Here is a 19,103-nt window from a genome sequence, read left to right as displayed (position 1 = left end):
ATATTTTTTACTCCTTTTCAGTTGTGTAAAAAATGAGTATTTAAACTCACACGGTCACACCCGCACCCGCAAAAAAATAAATATATTTTTTAGTTTAACCCGCCTCGCCCCGCCCCGCACCCGCATATGTATAAACCCGCCCCACCCCGCATATGTTTAAACCCGTCCCGCACCCGCACCCGCACCCACACTGCCCCATTGTCATCCCTAGTCAAATCAAGCATTTTTTATCTCCATCAAATATTTAACAAACTTTGACAATTAATTTTAATACTAGAAAATATAAATTAAAAAAAACTAATCAGAAATACTAGAAAAATCACGTCAGATTCCAAAAAATTACAACACTAAAAGTACACTAGACACCAGAACTAAATAAAAAAAAATATTGTACCTCAAAAAATTATATTTATATATAGTACCTCAAAAAATTGTACTTGATGCTAGATATAGCTACAACCTTACTTGAGCATGATATATTCTATAGGCTTGTACCACTGTATCCTTGAGTTCTAAGGAACCCGGAAACCAAGTCTGGTTGATGATGCATAACTATTGGACTAGAGTGTGATTAACAGCTCCCACGACCCTCGGGTCATGGTACCGTAAATTATTCTTCTCAATTTAGGGTTGTGAATTTGGACAGGATATATGAGTATCCGAACCGATTCGCTCAATTCGAATTTTCGAATTTCAGATTTCGAATATGGATTTTGTTTTTTAAAATTTTAGATATTCGGATTGGTATAATTTTAACCCGATCAAAAATCCAAAATTATTAGGATATGTATAAATACTATACTTTAATTTTAGGTTTAGGTCTTATTTCATCGAATCTCTTTATCTCTAAGCTCTCTTTAGAGAGAATGCTGCTCTGTTCCACCTCTCTTCTTTATGTTCCGACTACCAGTGGCGATCAGACGACACTTCTTCCGTTATCGACTCGAATAATCTTATGAATTCAATTTGCCTAACTTTCCAGCAGAGATCTTTTGGTATGAGGCGGTCTAAAATTGTTACTAAATGAAAATCTAAGTCATGCTTGCATTTTAGCACCATGAGATCACTAATTGCCTTTTGTGTTGCTAAGCTTTGTGTTGAAAATTTTTGTTCTGTTGTTGGTGCGGAATGGATGAAAAGATACGTGGTCATAGAAGATGGAGGGAGATTGTTGTGTTAGGGGATAGATTAGCAATGGCATTAAAAAAATGTACAACTCGATCCGACAATCCAAAATATTTATTCGATCCAAACTTTAAAATCTGATGTTAATTCAGATCGAATTCGGATTGCATTTTATAAGATCCAAAATCCAAAATTTTAATCCGAAATATGTTAAATCCGATCCGATCTGATTCATGCACAACCCTAGTATCAACTCCAATCATGGTCGTTGAGATGATCTAATGATTGTCTGACAGACTCTTCAAGTCTTTAAAAAAATGCTAGATATAGATTGAAAATAGCGAAAAGTACTAAAATTGCACCTTCAAATATTATTTTTCATTATATCTTTTTTTCCACAACTTTCGTTCAATTAACAACCAAAGTTTGGTAAATTTAAAGGATCAAATTTGCTTATGAATATATTTGGGGGTAATTTTAAACCTACCCATAAACGTGAAGGACCATTTTGGTCATTCTTAGCTTTATGTCGTTCTTTAATTACGTAAAATAGGTCTAGCCTTAGGTTCGGTAAGAAGTTTTGGGTCTTTAAGAGGCTTGAAGACGCGGTTCGGTGATTCCGTTTTAACAAATGGGTAAAGACGAGTAAGTTTACGCAAGCCCAGTAGTTTACGGATTTGTTTGTTTCCTTATTGGGAAAATAATTTTTGATAGTGACATGCATTCATATTTCATACTTTATTTTCTTTTGATATAAAATAAAAATAGAACTTAAGCAAATTGAGATGAGCTTAAATTAGACAGCAAAAGTTCATATAATTGATCGTAATTATTTTGCGATTGAGATATAACTAAAGCTGTTAAACGGGCCGGACCGGGTCCATTTTTTGACCCGTCCGGGATTCGGGCCGGGCCGGTTTCGGGTTGGTACAGTAACGGGTTTAGCGGGCTGGGTTAATCCGGGTAAAAATTGAACCATAAGGGTTACGGGTTGAGGGGGTCGGGCCGGGTTTAGTGTATTTTTAATTTTTTTTTGGAATTTTGTATAACTATTGTAAGTTATATTAATACTTTGTATTAATTAAAAGAATACAAGTAAGATGGGAAAAAATTACACTTATTGCAAGTGCTACTTTATTTCTTAATTTCAAGTTTCAACTTTCAAACTTACAAAATGAAATGTTTATATTTTTTTCAACAAGTAAACTAGTAAAGTAGTAATTTCAAATGTTTTGCATCGCCCTAACAAGTTCATCATAATCAATATGAACCGATTGACCTTCTTCTGGCGTGTTAAATTCGGATGGGTTTCCATGTGTTAATATATCTCCAAGTTCCTCGTCTTCTGGGCTATCAACATCTTCCTTTCCTTGATTTCTTCGTTCCAATCTAATCCAATCTCTGAAACATACTAAAACTTCCAAAGCATTGCTTCCCAATGAGTGGCGGGTGTCTCCAAGTTGTTGTCTTGCTTGGCTAAATGCACTCTCCGATGCAAGAGTAGAAATTGGCACATTCAGCACGTCCCGAGCCATAGCGAAAAGAACAGGAAATTGCTTTCCATTTTCATGCCACCATCCCAACGGTGAAAATTCCTTTGTGTGAGGCTCCTTTTGCTTCTGCAAGTAGAATTGAAATTCATCAATATTCCTGCTACTGGTTTGAGTGTTAGAAAATGTAGAAAAAATATTAAAACTATCAAGGCCTTCTTCATCATCCACAGTAGCAGAAGTGCTATATTGTATAGCGAGATTAACATTGCCAGAAGCACGAGCAGCATTATCACATTCATTTGCATAATAATTATATAGTTGTTGTAAATATTCATTTAGCTTGTTCATAGAAACATATAAGTTTGGGGTTTCAGTTTCTCCAATCTCCATATAAGTATATAAAGCATTCATTAATTGGTGACAATCAGACATTTTAATAGAAGGATTTAAAACTGCACCAATTAAGTAAATCGGAGGAATTGGAAAGAAATATTTTTTGAATTTTGCTTGCATTTTTTCAACAACATCCTTATATTTTTCTTTCTTCTTAAATTCAGATAGTAGAAAAGAAATTTCAGCTATATGTACTAAAGCCATAGTAACAGTGGGGTAATATGCTCCAGAAAACTCAACAGTAGCTGTATAAAATTTATGTAAAAATTTAACAACATCATTAATGACCTCCCAAGTATCACTTGTTAACATACGCCTTGGATCAGTACAATGTGCATTAGTAACTTCAGTTATTGGGAATCTATATTTGTAGCAGCATTTTAAAAATATATATGTATAATTCCATCTAGTAACAATTTCGTCTAGCATGAATCTAGGTTTAAGGTTATACTGGATACACTTAGTCTTAAATTCTTTTATTCTAGATTGTCTATTATTTCCTTGAATAACACCAACTGCTCTTCTAACATGAGTAATCTCAACTGAAAATAAATCAAGGCCACTTTTAACAATTAAATTATAAACATGACATGCACACCTAACATGAAAAATATCATCAAGAGGTGGTTGCAAATGCATTTTTAAAATTGAAATTGCGGCATTATTGTTAGAAGCATTATCAAAAGACATACACAATACTTTTTTGTTTAGATTATAAAATTCAACAACTTCAACAATAGTACTACTTATAAACGCAGCAGTATGACTCTGATCTTCATCATATTTAAAAGCGATAATACGTTTTTGCATACAAGTACTATCATCTATCCAATGACATGTAATTGTCAAATAATCATTTCCATTAATAGCATGGCCAATATCAGAAGTTAGACATACTCTAGAAGGAAGGTGGCTAAACAAATAACGTATGTATGTTTGATATTATCCATGAAGTCTAAAGATATCTGCTCTACAAGTACGTCTAGGGATACCTTTAAATAAAGGATTGTAAATCCTTTGAATATACATAATAAGATACGATGAAGAAGCAAAAGAAAAAGGTAGACAACCCAAAGCAATCATTTTTGCTAATTCCTCACGATCCTTCATTTTATTATATTTTACTAGACCTCCAGTAGTAGGGTTAATAGTTGTTTGATTTCCATCCTCATCAGTGCCCCATTCTATGGGATGGTCAACTCTCATATGTCTACTAAGCGTCCCAGTCCCACCTAAATTTCCTCGAGTCAAATGTTTAGAAGTATCGTTACAAATTGTGCACCTAACTCTATCAGTACCTTCTACTATTTCAAAAAAATTCCAAACCTTACTTCTTTTTCTACGAGTAGAAGTCGGAGCCACAGGTGGTCTACTAGGAGTGGTGCCACGACCACCACCCCTTGTAGCACTAGCAACTCCAACTCCAATACTACCAACTCCACCACTAGTAGGTGTAGGTGGTATCTCATCTTCTATTCCAATTTCATTATCTTCTATTCCAAAATTTTCTTATAATTGTTCATAATCTATATCTACATTATCATTAGGCGATGATTCAGAAACATGTGTTAATGGGTCATTACTATTACTATCAGAAGCTCCAGGACTACCTCTTTTTTTATTTCCACCCCTACCAGTAACTTTTCCACACGCTCTTTTAGCAACACTAAACATATTGTAAAAATTAAAGTATAAGCTAAAATTAAATATGAAATTAAAATATTAAATAAGAGAAAGAGTTGGAGGGAGTGCACCGAATTCGACAATAAATTGAGCACTTGATTACGCAATTCCGGTGTTACCATGAACAAACGTCAAGCAAATATATCAATTTTGAACTTCAAACTTCAAATTTCCGAATGACAACTTCCGATAAATTAAATTCAAGAAAAGAGAGCCAAATAAAAATTATAAAATTAGAAGATGAAATCTTGCAAATTGAAGGGAAGAGAGAAATTGAGAATTTGAGAATTGAGATTGAGATAAGAATTTTGAGTGAAAAAATAAAGAAGAGGGGGGGAGGGTATTTATAGATTTTTAAAAGGGTTAATTTTGTAAAGTATTAAATACAAAAAATTAAAAAAAAAAATGGCCATTTATGCAACAAATCCGTTAGCCAATGGATATGTGATGAAAAATCTGATTTTCCAACTGATAGTGGGCCCCACGCTGCAGGAAAGTACAAAAAAAAGAAGAAAAATCTGACAGTTAACCGGTCCAGGCCGGTTCGGGTTAACCGGTTCGGGTACTGTTCATGCCAACCGGGTTACCCGGGCCCGGTTAACCGCTTGCCCAAACGAACCCCTCTGTCCCCGGCCTAACCCCCCTACCCAGCCCACCCGACCCCCTATGAACCGGGCCGGTCCGGTTCCGGTTTAAACCGGTCTGGGCCTGTCCGGTTCCAGTCCAACCCGACCCGTTAGCCACCTTTAGATATAACTATATTTTTTTTCAGTATGAGATTCCACAGTGCTAATACAATTTGAATTATATATTACATGTAATATATTTGATTTTTTGTATACAAGTGTATTTAACCACTATGTACATATGTGTTTGGTGAAAATCAAGGTGTTAATTGTTATTTATACGAGATCTAATAGATGGAAAAGTTGACGTGTCAAATACCTCGGTAAAATCACCTAAAGTTGACAAAGTATTTTTAAATTAAAACCTTTTGTTTTATTAAATAAATAAATTTAAAATCGTGTGATTTTCTCTTAAAAAGAAAAGGAATACTACTAACAAGGGCGGTACTTCCATAAAGTAAGTAAAGCAATTGCTTTAGGACCCACATTTGCGAGAGCTCCATTTTATTACCCTTAATAGGCAATGTATACGTTTAAAAAAAGATTTGTAAAGTGAAAAAGTTTGATTTCTTTCATTAACAAGTGTAGAGAAGGAGGGTTTGCAACTGCTATGATTTCTGCCAAGAAAATTGCACTTGAAATGAATATCGAACCCGAATTTCACAAGAAACGTGTGATATATAGGAAATAACAATTTGATGAGAATGTTGATAATAAAATCTCAAAATCTTTTGAAGAGTCCTTTGGAGTTGATTACTTTATAGATAGTAGACAAGGCTATTTTTTTCACTTCAAAATAGATTTCAACAATTCGAAGCACATGAAACTTTTTTTAGTTTTCTATTTAGCGGTAAAAATTACGATCACTAGATGATGAAATTTGAAAAAATATTGCGTTAATTTTGATGTTCCTTAAAGCATAATAATCAATTCGATATTGATAGTTCAGATTTATTTTCGGAATTAAAAGTATTAAGAAAAATAGTACAATTAGAAGATAACAGTTTAATTGATACACTCGGTCAAATAAAAAGATTTGATTCTTTTTTCAATGCACATATTGCATATGGAATAATGCTAATAACTCATGTTACCGTCGCTTCAGCGGAAAGAGGTTTTCAAAATTAAAATTGATAAAATCTTACCTAAGATCAATAATGTCTCAAAAAAGGTTAAATGGATTAGTTATATTGTCAATTAAGAAAGACTTATTAGGGGTTATTGATTATAAGAAAATTATTAATAACTTTGTATCTAAGAAATTCTGGAAAAATAGACTTTAAATAATAAATAATTTTTTTTTAAAAAAAAAGTTAAGGCCCTCAAAAAGTTTGATTTTTAGCCACAAAACTTGTTGGGCCGCCCCCTGACTACTACTTGTACAAAAATGCTAATAAGGAAAATTAACTCTTGACTGTAATAGTGTAACTACTGTAGAATAATCTTTATATTATTACTATTCATTTTGTAAAATTTCGTGTATTACTATTTACACGTAGAACAATAAAATTACCTTTTTAGATTTCAATGTGTAATAGACAGATCTTTTACATGTAAAAGTAAATTTTTCATGGGTCCATGAGAAATACAACAACAACAACAACGACGACCCAGTATAATCCCACAAGTGGGGTCTGGGGAGGGTAATATGTACACAGACCTTACCCCTACCCCGAAGGGTAGAGAGACTGTTTCCAGGAGACCCCCGGCTCAAAAAAACAACATGAGCCGATATATTAGTACCATAAAAATGCATAATAAAATAACAACAATATAAGAGATATGAAATACAGAATACGAAATACGAAATAGATGGCAAGTATAGTAAAACTAGCAGGTAAAGCCCTGCATCAATAGACGACCAATGACATTCTTAGTCTAACTCCTAACTGACTAGTCTCACTCTATTGTGCTGTAGAAATATTCACAACTTTCCCCTAACCTACAACCTTAATGCTCGACCTCCATAATTCCCTGTCAAGGGCCATGTCCTCAGTAATCCTAAGTCGCGCCATGTCCTGTCTGATCACCTCTCCCCAATACTTCTTAGGTCGCCCTCTACCTCTCCGCATGCCCACCACAGCCAGTCGCTCACACCTCCTCACCGGTGCATCAGTGCTCCTCCTCTGAATGTGCCCGAACCATCTGAGTCTTACTTCCCGCATCTTGTCCTCCATGGGGTCCACGCCCACCTTCTCTCGAATATCTTCATTCCTAATCTTATCCATCCTTGTATGCCCGCACATCCACCTCAACATCCTCATCTCTGCTACTTTCATCTTCTGGATGTGTGAGTTCTTTACCGGCCAACATTCAGTTCCATATAACATGGCAGACCTAACTACTGCTCTATAAAACTTACCTTTTAGTAACGGCGGCACTTTCTTGTCACACAAGACTCCCGACGCTAACCTCCACTTCATCCACCCCACCCCTATACGGTGTGTGACATCCTCGTCAATCTCCCCGGTCCCCTGGATAACCGATCCAAGGTACTTGAAACTACCCCTCTTGGGAATGACTTGAGAGTCAAGCCTCACTTCAACTCCCGCTTCCGTCGGCTCAACTCCAAATTTGCACTCGAGGTATTCCGTCTTTGTCCTGCTCAACTTGAAACCTTTAGACTCAAGAGCATGTCTCCAAATCTCTAGCCTCTCGTTGACGCCGCCTCGTGTCTCGTCAATTAGAATAATATCATCAGCAAATAGCATGCACCATGGCACCTCCCTTTGAATATGATGAGTCAATGCATCCATCACCAGGGCAAATAGGAATGGGCTGAGCGCAGACCCTTGGTGCAACCCCGCAATAACTGAAAAGTGTTCAGAGTCGCCTCCTACTGTCCTAACCCGAGTCTTAGCTCCAGCATACATGTCTTTAATCACCCTAATATAGTCAACTAAGACCCCTTTATCCTCTAAGCAGCTCCATAAGACCTCCCTAGGAACCCTATCGTACGCTTTCTCCAGATCAATAAACACCATGTGGAGATCCTTCTTCCTATCCCTGTACTGTTCCACCATCCTCCTAATAAGGTGGATAGCTTCTGTGGTAGATCGCCCCGGCATGAACCCGAACTGGTTGTCTGAAATAGACACCGTCCTTCGCACTCTCATTTCTACCACTCTCTCCCAAACTTTCATGGTATGACTTAGTAATTTGATGCCCCTATAGTTGTTACAGCTCTGGACATCACCTTTGTTCTTATACAACGGGACCATTGTACTCCACCTCCACTCTTCAGGCATCCTATTAGTCTTGAATATAACACTAAACAATGCAGTAAGCCATTCCAAGCCTGCTCTACCCACACACCTCCACAGTTCAACCGGAATTTTGTCTGGCCCGGTAGCTCTGCTCCTTCTCATCTTACGCATTGCCTCCATGACTTCATCGATCTCAATGTCCCTACAATTACTTAATTCATGGTGACTGTCGGCATTCCTCAATTCCCCAAGTATAATATCCTGATCCCCTCTTAGAAGTTTATGAAAGTAGGTCTGCCACCTCCTCTTAATCTGGTCATCTCCCATCAAAACTTTGTCGTTATCATCTTTTATGCACCTCACTTGGTCCAGATCCCGAGTTGTCCTCTCTCTCGCCTTAGCGAGTCGAAATAACTTCTTATCCCCACCTTTGTTCCTTAATTCCTCATACAGATGAGCAAAAGCTGTCATCTTAGCCTCCGTCACTGCCATCTTCGCCTCCTTCCTAGCTACCTTATACCTTTGACTGTTCTCTCTCTTCTCCTCCTCGTCAGTGCTCCCTACTAACTGCAGGTAAGCCGCCTTCTTTGCTTCCACTTTACCTTGGACAACTGCATTCCACCACCAATCTCCTTTGTGGCCACCATTGCGGCCCGTAGATATCCCTAACATCCCTCTCGCCGCCTTTCTTATACAGTCCGCCGTCGTCAACCACATTGTGTTTGCGTCCCCACTACTTCTCCAAGCTCCCATTGCCGATAACCTTCCTTCCAACTCCTTAGCTTTATCCTTAGTTAAGGCGCCTCACCTAATCCTGGGGCGTCCTTGTACTGACCTCTTCTTCCTCCTTATCCTAATACAAATGTCCATCACCAAAAGCCTATGCTGCGTTGAGAGGGTCTCACCTGGGATAACCTTGCAGTCCTCGCACAACCTTCTGTCGCATCTTCTGAGGAGGAGATAGTCAATCTGAGTCTTCGCCACCGAACTTTGGTAAGTAACCAAATGTTCATCCCGCTTCGTAAAACTCGAGTTCGCAATGACTAGATCGAAAGCATTGGCAAAGTCCAACAGCGAAATGCCCCCTCCGTTCCGCTCCCCGAAACCAAAGCCACCATGCACCTCAGTGTACCTACCTGCAGATGACCCAATATGACCATTGAAATCTCCTCCTATGAATAACCTCTCAGAAGGTGGTATACTACGAACAATCTCATCCAACCCCTCCCAAAAGTGCCTCTTAATATCCTCATCCAAGCCTGCTTGCGGTGCGTACGCGCTAACGACATTTAAAGTACCCTCACCCACCACCAACTTAATAGTCATTAGTCTATCATTCACCCGCATGACCTCTACCACGGACTCTCTAAGATGACTATCTACCAGGATGCCCACTCCATTCTTACCCCTCAGGACACCTGAGTACCACAACTTATACCCATCCATATTTTTCGCCCTCAATCCGACCCACCTAGTCTCCTGGACACACGCTATATTAATCTTCCTCTTCTGCAGGATTTTCGCCAACTCTATGGATTTACTCGTTAGTGAACCTATGTTCCATGACCCGATTCTCAACCTATAGGCTCCCTTGCCCCCTCTACCTCCCCTGCTACCCGACCCACCCCCTGACCCCAGCCCCACACTCTGCCCCACCCGAGGACATGCCCTTATTCTATCATCCCAGACTGCAGCCACTACACTTACAACAATCTAGAGAAGACTCGCTAGTGCACAACGGACAACAAATCAAACCAGAAGGAAACCAGTGGTAACTAGTATCCTAGATGAAAGGTTTAACTATTGCGAAGTAAAGTAACAGTAATTTAGCTAACACCAAAAGGGAAACAGTAAAACAGGAGGTACCAACTCCTGATAACAAAACTTGTTGCTGATTTGCTGTACTCGATGTAGTTGTACGCTCACGCACCACTTCCTACCGCCCTTTGCTGACACTCGCCCAGGTTGCTTTCCTTTGCCAGTGCTCGTGCGCCCAACTTGTCTCCAATACTCCGAAAATTCCTGAAAACACAGAAAATACCACGACCCAAAAACCAGAAGGAGCTATCACCGCTACCACTGGTATAGCCCCAACAATATAAAATGTACTAGGAAAGGAGAAGAAGAAAACGAGAATATAAGGGGTTGGGGGCATATTTGGGACGCAAAAGGACAAAACCAATAAACCTAAAAGGAATGTTAAAAATAAAAGGACAAAACAAAAAGAGAAACAACTACATGAAATTATCTTCACCACGAAATTATAAAAAAGAAAAAACTAAAATAGCAAAAATGATAAAAATTTATGAGGAAATTTCGATGTAGGTCAACTCTACTTAACTTAGCATTAATGAAATTATCTTGCGCTTATTAATTAAAAATCCAAAAATGAGAAATTTAATTGGCAAATGTGTAAAGAGCAGAGCAACGACGTGTAATAACATAGAAGGTTACTTTTTTACAAGTAAATAAAGCAGCGATAAAGTAAAAAAGTAAAACGTTAACTTACCGGAAAATGCGAACGGAGGATTTGCTAACGTCGGAGAATCGATTGGGTGGAAATTGAATGTTCTGAGTAAAGCTTATGAAGAAAGAAAAAACCTAGAAAGTGCGAACGAAGAGAGAGAAAGTGCGAACGGAGGGGAAGTCGTATATTAATTTCTATTAAAATTTAGAATATAATAATTCCTTATTTAAATTTTTATCTATATTATTCTAAAAACATGAATACAATGTTAGTTTACAAAAATAACCTTATAATATTAAGCATAATAACTCACAATAAAAGGACATTGTCACGACCTTAAGGTCGGACCCGGTCGTGATGGCGCCTCTCGTGAAGACAAGGCCAACCGACACAACACCCAATTCCTTTTAACAATCTAAAATACACAATTAAGTCTTTAACACGATTTAAATTATCAACTAAGCGGTGAAACAATACATTTTGCGGAAAATAAAACCAGCACAGCCCGACATCGGGGTGTCACCAATCATGAGTATCTATCATAAAAACTACAAGTCTAAGAGAGTCTACACAAACTATTACAGAACTCAAGTGGGATAGGGGAGAATGCACGGGGCTGCGAACGCAGAGCAGCTACCTTGTAAACTCCGGAATCTGCTGGAAGCTCTCAACCCTCGCAAGCATGACCTGAAGCGCCTGAATCTGCACACGGGGTGCAAGGAGTAAAGTGAGTACTCCAACTCAGTGGGTAATAATAAATGCAGACTGAGAAATAAGAAATTACGTAAAGGCACATCAACAGGCTATACAGAAAAAATAAAAGCCAGTAAAAGCAATGAAACAGTGAAAACATGTAAAGCCACTTTAGTTTAGTTTAAACTTCTTTTAAAAATGCTTTTTAACAGTTAAGCAAGCAAATGACAGGCAGCTAGAAAAGATAAACACGTAAAGAACTGCCTCTCGGGCACAATACCAACAGAATCAGCCCCTCGGACAACACATTGAACAATACCAGCCCCTCGGGCTATATCTCAAATCACACTGGGTACATGCGCTCACTAGGGGTATGCAGACTCTTGGACGGGCCCTTTACGGCCCAAACGCAATATCAAGCCATCTCGTGGCATCATCAATAGGCTCTCGGCCTCATATCAACAAACCACCTCGTGGCGTACAATCTCAGGCCCTCGGCCTCATCATCATAAATCGGTGTATCCTCACAACACAGGCCCTCGGCCTTACTCAGTCAGAATCCCACTTGGGCAACAGTAAAACATGATGCTCAGCTCAAATTATCATTTACAATATCATTTAATGTATTAAAACAAAGTAGACATGGTTGAGTTTTGAGAACCGCAGAATATAGCATGACTGAGTACGAGTATAAAGTCAAAACAGTGAGGAAATATTACTAAAAATCCCCTAAGGGTCCAAATAGTTGGCATGAGGCCCAAATATGGCATTCAGCCCAAAACATGATGATAACAAATAGTTTTCAATCAAATACGCAGTAAAACAGTCATTCGGGATGGACTAAGTCACAATCCCCAATGGTGCACGACCCCACGCTCGTCATCTAGCGTGTGTTTCACCTCAATATAGCACCACGATAAGCAAATCCGGGGTTTCATACCCTCAGGACAACATTTAAAATCATTACTCACCTCAATCCGGACCCCGCGACGCCTTTGCCCTTCCAATCGGCCTCAACTCACGTCGAATCTATCTAAAATCAGAATAACGATGTCAAAATATGTTAAGGGAACGAAACCCTTATGAAAACAACCAATTTACAACATAAATCCCGAAATTAACCAAAACCCGACAACCCGGTCCCACATCTCAGAATTCGATAAAATTCACATCAATAGATTTCTTATCTCCGCGCGAGTTCATACATATCAAAAGTCCCAAAATCCGACCACAAATGACCCCTCAAATTCTCAAGTCTAGGTCTCCAATACCAAGCCCTAGTTTCCCAATTTTAACCCTTAATTTTCACTAATTACAGCTCTAATCCATGAAATAATACCATAGAAACGCGTTTTAGGTTCAATAATCTTACCTCCAGACAATATCCCTTGAATCCCTCTTCAAAATCTTCCAAAAAGCTCCAAAACCGACTTAGAAATGGTGGAATAATCCAAAAATTCACGAAGGAAATAATTTATACCTTCTGGCCCAGGGATTTCGCATCTGCGGCCAAAATCCCGCTTCCACGGTAACGCTTTTGCGGTCCATAAACCGCATATGCGGTCCTCACTTAAGCCCCATAGTCTCTACATCTGCAATGCCTAACCCACACATGCGCCATCGCAGGTGCGGTTCCTCAACCGTTTCTGCAGTTTCTGCCAACCTTCCGCTTTTGATCAAAAAGTATACCAAGACATCCGAATGACCTGAAATTTTGCACACATATACCAAATGACATAACGAACCTATTGCAACTCCCGGAATTCCGTTCCGACCCCTATATCAAAATCTCTCCTACCAACCGGAAAACGCCAAAATACCATTTTCGTCAATTCAAGCCTAAACCTACCACGGACCTCCAAAACACGTTCCGATCACACTCCTAAGTCCCAAATCACCTCCCAAAGATATCCGAACCATCGGAACTCATATCCAAGCCCTCTAACACATAAGTCAACATCCGATTGACTTTTCCAACTTAAGCTTCCTCAAAAGAGACTAAGTGTCTCATACCTTCTCAAAACCTTTCCAAACCCGATCCAACCAACCCAATCACACATAGAACCGATAATTAAAGCAATAAGAAGCAGAAATTGGGGAAACGGAGCGGTAACTCATAAAAATATCGGCTAAGTCGTTACATCCTCCCCCTCTTAAACAAACGTTCGTCCTCGAACGAGTCAAGAAACATATCTGAAGCCTCAAACAAGTGAGGATATCTGCTCCTCATCTCCCGCTCGGTCTCCCAGGTAGCCTCCTCCACGGGCCGACCTCTCAATTACACTTTCACCGAAGCTATATCCTTTGATCTCAACTTTCGAACCTGACGCTCCAAAATAGCTACTGGCTCCACATCATAAGTCAAATCACCCTCCAACTGAACCGTGCTGAAATACAGAACATGAGACGGATCCCCAATATACTTCCAAAGCATAGAAACATGAAATACCAGATGCACACTCGACAAGCTGGGTGGCAAAGCAAGCTCATAAGACACCTCCCCAATCCTCCGAAGCACCTCAAAAGGCCCAATGAACCGAGGACTCAGTTTACCCTTCTTCTCAAACCTCATAACACCCTTTATGAGTGAAACCTTCAATAGAACCTTCTCACCAACCATGTAGGACACATCCCGAACCTTCCTATCAGCATAACTCTTTTGCCTCGACTGCGCTGTACGAAGTCTCTCCTGAATCACCTTCACCTTTTCTAAAGCATCTTGCACCAAGTCTGTCCCCAGTAGCCTAGCCTCACCCGACTCAAACCAACCAACTGGAGATCTACACTGTCTCCCATATAAAGCCTCATATGGAGCGATCTGAATACTCGACTGGTATCTATTGTTATAAGCAAACTCTACAAGCGGTAGAAACTGATCCCATGACCCTTAGAAATCAATGACACAAGCACACATCATGTCCTCCAATATCTGAATAGTGCGCTCGGACTGCCCGTCCGTCTGAGGGTGAAAAGTTGTGCTCAACTCAACCTGAGTACCCAACTCTCGCTGCACAGACCTCCAAAACTACGAAGTAAATTGAGTGCCCCTATCTAATATGATGGAAACTGGGACACCATGCAAACGAACAATCTCCCGGATATAGATCTCTACCAACCGCTCGGAAGAATAGGTAGTACATACAGGAATGAAGTGCGCAGACTTGGTCAGCCGATCCACAATCACCCAAATAGCATTGAACTTCTTCAAAGTCCGTGGAAGTCCAACTACAAAGTCCATAGTGATCCTCTCCCACTTTCACTCTGGAATATCTATCTACTGAAGCAAGCCACTCGGTATCTGATGCTCATATTTCACCTGCTAACAATTGAGACACCGAGCTACAAATCTCACAATGTTCTTCTTCATCCTCCTCCACTAATAATGTTGTCTCGGATCCTAATACATCTTCGCAGAACCCGGATGAATGGAATATCGCGAGATATGGGCTTCCTCCAGAATCAACTCCCAAAACCCATCCACATTGGGCACACATATCCGGCCTTGCATCCTCAACACCCCATCACCACCAATAGTCACATCTCTGGCATTATCATGCTGAACTCTATCCTTAAGGACAAGCAAATGAGGATCATCATACTAGCGCTCCCTGGTGCGATCATATAAGGAAGACCAAGAAATCACACAAGCCAATACCCGACTGGGCTCTGAAATATCTAACCTCATGAACCGATTGTCCAAGGCTTGAACATCAATTGCAAGAGGTCTCTTCCAAACTGGAATATATGCCAAACTCTCCATACTTACTGCCTTTCGGCTCCAAACATCGACCACCACATTGGCCTTCCCCGGATGGTACAATATAGTGATATCATAATCCTTTAGCAATTCCAACCATCTTCGCTGTCTCAAATTGATATCCTTCTGCTTGAACAAATACTGGAGGCTACGATGATCAGTAAATACCTCACAAGACACACCATACAAATAATGCCTCCAAATCTTCAACGCGTGAACTATGACAACCAACTCCAAATCATGAACGGGGTAGTTCTTCTGATGGGGCTTCAACTGGAGAGAAACATACGTAATGACTCTACCCTCCTACATCAATACACACCCAATACCCACTCTCGAAGCATCACAATACACGGTATATGAACCTGAAGCTGATGGCAAAACTAACACTGGAGTTGTGGTCAAGGTTGTCTTATGCTTCTAAAAGCTCTCCTCATACTCATCCGACCATACGAATGAAGCACCTTTCTGAGTCAACTTGGTCAAGGGCGATGCGATAGATGAGAATCCCTGAACAAACCAGCGGTAATAACCCGCCAAACCAAGAAAACTGCGAATATCTGTGGCTGAGGACGGTCTGGGCCAATTCTAAACCGCCTTTATCTTCTTCGGATCAACCTGAATACCCTTGTTGGACACCACATGCCCCAAGAAAGCCACTGAACTAAGCCAAAACTCACACTTGGAGAATTTTGCATAAAGCTTCTCCTCCCTCAATCTCTACAACACAACTCAAATGCTCCACGTTCTCCTTCTGACTACGCGAATACACCAAAATATCATCAATGAAGACTATGACAAAGGAGTTGAGATAAGGCCGGAACACGCTTCTCATCAAATGCATGAACGATGTTGGGTCATTGGTCAGCCCAAAAGACATCACCAAGAACTCATAATGACTGTATCGGGTCCTGAAAGTTGTCTTAAGAATATCCAAGTCCCTGATCTTCAACTGGTGATAGCCTAAGCGGAGATCATTCTTGGAGAACACTCTCGCTCCCTGAAGCTGGTCGAATAAATCATCAATACGAGGCAAAGGATACTTGCTCTTAACTGTTACTTTGTTCAATTGCCTATAATTAATGCACATCCTTATTGTGCCATCCTTGTTCTTCACAAATAGAACCGGCGCACCCCAAGGCGACACACTAGGTCAAATGAACCCCTTATCAAGGAGTTCCTGAAGTTGCTCCTTTAACTCCTTCAACTCCGCTGGTGCCATACAATACGACAGAATAGAAATGGGTTGAGTGCCTGGCACCAGGTCAATGCCAAAATCAATATCCCTATCCGGTGGCATGCCCGACAGGTCTACAGGAAACACATCAGGAAAATCCCTCACAACTGGAACAGAATCAATACTAGGAGTCTCTGCACCGACATCCCTCACAAAGGTTAGATACGAAAGACAAACCTTCCCAACCATATGCTGGGCCTTCAAGAATGAGATTACCCTACTGGGAACATAATCGATCACACCTCGCCACTCAATCTATGGCACACCCGGCATAGCCAATGTGACTATCTTAGCATGACAGTCCAGAATAGCACGACACGGAGATAGCCAATCCATGCCCAAAATAACATCGAAATCCACCATACACAATAATAAAAGATCCACTCAGGTCTCCAGACCCTCAACAGTCATCACACATGACCGGTACACATGGTCTACAACAACAACATCGCCCACCAGAGTAGATACATGAACAGGTGAAACAAGAGACTCACGGGGCGTATCCAAATAATGAGCAAAGTATGATGACACATAAGAAAAGGTGAAACCAGAATCAAATAATACAGAAGCATCTTTGTGGCAGACTGAGACAATACCTGTAATAACAGCATCAGAAGCAATATCATCGGGTCTAGCTGGAAGTGCATAGAAACGGGCCTGACCGCCCCCTGATCGACCTCCCCCTTTAGGACGACCTCTAGCTAACTGACTTCCACCCCTAGCTGGGTGGGTGGGTGGTGGTGAACTAACCGGCGCTGAAGTCGATGGCTGACCCCTCTGCTGAGACGAACCCGCAAGGCGACGAGGACACTGCCTCCACATATGACCCATCTCTCCACACTCATAGCAACTCTCGGGTGCTAGAGACGGGGACTGAAAGGAATCCCTAGCCCCGGAATGACTAGCAGATTCTCCTGGCATAGAAGAGCCCTGAACAGATGGAGCATAGGATGAACTCTGAGATGGAAGGGCACTAAGTGATGACTGGCCCTGATGAGAACCGTGAGAACCATGACCCGACGATGCTCCACGATAACCTGGGCGAGCTGATTGAGAGTACCTGAATGGATGGCCTCTACCGTGCTGGAACTGACCTCTCGAAGGAGCACCACCATAGCTACCAGATCCTCGAGGCCTTTTGGCCTCCCTCTTCTCTCGCTTCTGGCGACGAACAGACTCAATCTCACGAGCAATGTCTACAACCTCCTCAAAAGTAACACCAGTCACCCTCTCTATGGTCATAAGAATAAGAAGCTAATAAGTGAGGCCATTAACAAACCTCCTAATCCTCTCCCTATCTGTCGGAACCAATCAAATCGCATGGCGAGATAACATAGAGAAACTCATCTCATACTGCATCACAGTCATCTCTTCCTGACACAACCACTTCAACTGCCTGCACAGCTCCTCTCTACGAGACTGCGGCACGTACTTCTCCAAAAATAGAACAGAGAACTGCTGCCAGGTAAGGGGTGCTGCACCAATAGGCCTACGCCTCTCAAAACCCTCCCACCAAGTGAAGGAAGCTCCATGAAAGTGACCCCGCTGGTCTCCAGAATACCTGTTGTACGAAGCATCCTCTGACACTTATCCAAGAAACCCTGGGCTTCTTCGCCCTTTGGACCACTGAAAGTCGGAGGCTGAAGTGTCATAACCCCAAATACCCGGTCGTGATGGCGCCTATCACAATACTAGGCAAGCCAACCCAAACCATTAACTATAACAAATTCCTTTTATAAAACCATTTTCTAACACAAGTTTAAATACCAAATTTCCAAAATAAGCATTTAAAACACAATTATATATGCGGAAGTCAAATAAACATGAAAACTACACAGCCCCAAATATCTGGTGTCACGAGTATAGAGCCTCTACTACATAACTAACTGTCTGATTCAACAAAAGTCGTGAAAAATGCGGAAAAAACAAGATAAGAAGGAGAAAACAAGGCTGCGGACGCCATGCAACTACCTTGAAATATCCAACAACCTCTGGATCAGTTGAGGACCCTCACTCTACCACTCGGGCACCTGGATCTACACACAAGGTGCAAGGAGTAACGTGAGTATGCCAACTCAGTAAGTAACTAAAGTAAAAAAAAGGTCTAAAAGTAGTGACGAGCAGTTAAAAATCATATAACTAAATAAACAACATGATAACAAATCCATTTCACAGTTTAAAACCAGTTTCGTCGTAAAATTATCAACTTCAGTTTAAATACTTGAAATCATATACTTAGCAATTTTTCCAACAGAGGGTATTTTTAAAAGAAGAGTGAAATTAGTGAAAATATCATAATTGGGCCCCTCGGGCAAGGTATCACTCAAAATATGGCCTCTCGGGCAGCCTCTCAGTAACTCGTGACTCACTCTAGTTACTCAGTACTCACTCTCAGCACTCAGGCTCATTAATATCTCATAATA

The 19,103-nt window shown here is 40.6% G+C and overlaps 1 pseudogene; it reads left to right on the top strand.

The window, feature by feature from the left end:
- The first annotated feature begins 455 nt into the window (after positions 1 to 455).
- LOC142176919 (small nucleolar RNA U3) lies at positions 456 to 649 on the top strand (annotated as a pseudogene).
- The last annotated feature ends 18,454 nt before the right edge of the window (positions 650 to 19,103 follow it).

The sequence above is a fragment of the Nicotiana tabacum genome, chromosome 22, assembly GCF_000715075.1.
Source record: "Nicotiana tabacum cultivar K326 chromosome 22, ASM71507v2, whole genome shotgun sequence".
NCBI classification, from domain to species: Eukaryota; Viridiplantae; Streptophyta; class Magnoliopsida; order Solanales; family Solanaceae; genus Nicotiana; species Nicotiana tabacum.
The sequence above is the reverse complement of the archived record's forward strand: the minus strand, read 5'-3'. Positions and strand labels throughout refer to the sequence as shown.